Here is a 3,286-nt window from a genome sequence, read left to right as displayed (position 1 = left end):
AAAACCCCCAGCTTCTCGGGGCGTCGCGGAGAGCCCACGGAGAATGGAGCCTCCAGCAGCCCCGCCCTTTGACTCTGACGGGAGAGCGCCAGGGGCCCTCCGGCGGCGGTCGGGGCTGCCTAACAGGCCGGCCGCGCCCGAGCCCCCCCCGCGCACCGTAAAACCCGACGGGGACACCCTGCCCAAGATCCCCGAGCAGAGCGGCTGGACACGTCCCACGCTGGAGGGGAGCTCCTCCTCCGACGCGGGCATCGGGGCCTGGCCCCTCCGCTCACCCCTCCTCCCTTCGCGGCCCCCCACCCCCCCACCCCCAGGCGCCCAAAGGCCCGGCGCCCCGCTCCGGACGTCGCCCCCCGAGAGGCGGGCCGCAGGGGGTCGGGGCTGCTGGACGTGACGCTGGGCGCGGCCCGGGGGGCCCCTGGCCAAGCGCATGTCCGGGCGACTTCTCCAAGGAGGAAAGGACGACAACAGCGGCCACCGGACGAGACGCTGAGCGTGCAGTCGGGGGGGGAGCGCAGCCGCAGCAGCCGCAGCCCAAAACCAGCAACCGCTGCCCCGACCCCTGCCACTGAGACCCATCAACGCCGTGCCCTCTGCGCGGCCGCCCCACGCCCACGGACCCGCTGGACGAGCGGGGGATCGCGCCCCCCGCCATGTTCCCGACGCCAGAGCTGAGCAGCATCTGCACCACGCGGCCGCCGCGTCCTCAAATATGGCCCGATGGCCTACGGACATCCCCACCGGGGGGGCCCGGCACAGGCGCCTGCGCTTTTGGAGAGTCCGTCATCCTGCCCTCGCCCGTGGTGGAGGACCCGCCCCCGTCCCTGTGGGGGCCCCGCTGCACACCCGGTCGCCCACCCGGGCCCCTCGCTCACCTCCACGCTCACCACGCCGACAGATTCACCGCAAATGGCCGCATGCATCGCGCTCCGCGAGGAGAGGCACGAGGGGGGGGCGGCGAGTCGGTCGACCGGGGACGAGGCCGGCGACAGGGACAGGGGCGCGGGACGAGGGGGCGTCCGAGCACTCCACCAACGTGCCGCACCTCCCTCATCCACGCCTGCGCCGCCCCTCACCAACCGGGGGGCTCCGAGAAAATTCCCACCCCGCGCCCGAAAGGGGGGACGGCGACGGAACCCGCCGCCCCAGCCCGAGCGCACACAAAAGCTACGCGCGCCAACAGCACCGCCGCCCCGCGCCCAGCCAGCCCCCGCCGGTCAAGCCGAGAGCGAGTCCGACGGGGGCAGCGGGGGACGGCGCCCGGCGGCCGGACAGGTGCGGGAACAGCAACGCGGCGGAGGGCGACGGGGGGGCGCGGCGAGGCCGGGTCTCGAGCGCGGGCCCCCCAAACCCGCGATCGGACCCCCAAAGTCAACTCGAACAAAACCCGGGCGAGCGTGGCGCGGACCGAAACCCCGTCGGATCGAGAAGGACCGCGGGACTCGGTGGCGTCGGAGGGACAGAGCTCCATCAAGGGATCTTCCCCGAAAGGGGTCGCGTAAGGGCATCGTAAATCCACCGGGGCCTGAAAAGAAGAAGAAGAAGGGCCCAGGGGGAGAAAACGGCACGCTCCAAGTCCCAGAACCGAGCCCCAAAAAAGCGCGGAACGATTTCCCATCACCTGGCGCCTTCGTGGCCTGCTGACGCCCCACCCCATCCTGGCCATCGCCGAGAGCTTCGCCGTGCACAACACCCCGTGTACATGTTCGCCTATTCCTGTGCTACCCAATAGCCCCTCAACCCCCTTGTTTACGCCCTGGGTAACCCCATTCAAGAAGACTTTATGCGAATTTCAAAAGGGGATTTGACATAAACCCTAAAGCAGCCGACCCGGGAGACTGTGCCGTTGATTTTACTCAATTTCTTTATATCGTAGGAAAAGAGATCATTTCCAGTGCTCGTGCGGGGTACAGCCTCGGTACAAATGTACTTCCCCCCCGGCGTAGCGTTTTTCGGAACAAAAAGTGCACTTCATCTTAAATACTATTCCGCCGTGACATGATGTGTGCTACTGGAGAGCAGTGTGTACTACCCCAAGGGAGTGATACTATACATGCATTTTGAAAGGTCAAAAATGTATTTATGTACATACTTACACTCCATGTGCACTTTTTTTTCCAACTTGTGCTAAACCCAAAGCTACTTGCATATTTTTTCCCTGAGTACATGTGCACATTATCTAACGAGACAAAATTACAAAATCCGGTGCCCCCCCCCCCTCCCATCTCCCTTCCTCCTTTCCCCCCCTTTCCCTCGTGTCAGAATGCACAAATTTGTGAGTTCGTGCATTCGAAAACACACCAAAGGCTGCCGTGGAGTGTTCCGAAGGTGCGCATGTGTTGGGGTGTGCTGCCCCGGGTTTTGTGAATAACCATAGTGTAGGGTACATGTGACTGGACTCAGTGTACAAAAGTACATTTGGGCTTTGACAGTTCTCAAACAAACACCTGAAAGTGTTTTTAAGTGAAACATTGAAAAAAAAAATTGAAAAACTTTTAAATTTTAGAAATTATTAAAAACATATACAATTTTACCATATTTTCATGAATCGAGAAATTTAAATATACAAAAAGTTTTGGAGAATTTTGCACACTTTACACTTTTCCAAAGGAGAGGGGAAGGAAAAAGAATGAAAAAAATGTGAAGAAAAAAAATGGTAAGCCAATTGATGAAAATGAAAAATAAAAAAGAGAACGAAAACCTTTAATAAAAAAAACATATATATATAACAATTTATATATAATAGATAGTTAACCAACAAAAAGACAGGGCTCTAAGGTACATCGGGCAAACACAGAAAACAATATACCGTTATAAAATATGTGTTGGGTTAACGACGTGATAAAATAAAAATGTTTGAACCCCCTTGTCCCACCTTCCCCCCCCCCCCCCCCCCCCCTACCCCCTCCTCCACTCCTACTTCCCTGTGCTTTGTTTCATTTGATTTTTTTCTGTTCGCTTCGCTGATCAAGGCAGAACTTTCCGTTTCTGGTCCATCGGTGCCCAGCGCTGCCCTATGGGGAGTGGCAGTGGAAAATACACAGTACTATACGTAAAGTTGTGGTGTGTGTGTGATTTGTGATACATATTATCCTTTTTTAAAATAGGTACACACACACACACACACAACACACACAACACACACACACATATATATAATATATATATATATATATTTTATATAATATATATAAAATTTTTATAATTATATATATATATTATTATATTATATGTATATATCATAATATCTACCTATATATTAGATACATATATATATAATATATAT

General features: G+C 55.8%; 1 pseudogene; it reads left to right on the top strand.

Moving 5' to 3' along the window:
• Positions 1–1,760, top strand: part of LOC119571853 — a 6,583-nt pseudogene extending 4,823 nt beyond the window's left edge.
• Positions 1,761–3,286: the final 1,526 nt, after the last annotated feature.

Source organism: Penaeus monodon, unplaced genomic scaffold (genome assembly GCF_015228065.2).
Source record: "Penaeus monodon isolate SGIC_2016 unplaced genomic scaffold, NSTDA_Pmon_1 PmonScaffold_8401, whole genome shotgun sequence".
NCBI lineage: Eukaryota > Metazoa > Arthropoda > Malacostraca > Decapoda > Penaeidae > Penaeus > Penaeus monodon.
This window is presented reverse-complemented; position numbering and strand designations above follow the sequence as displayed.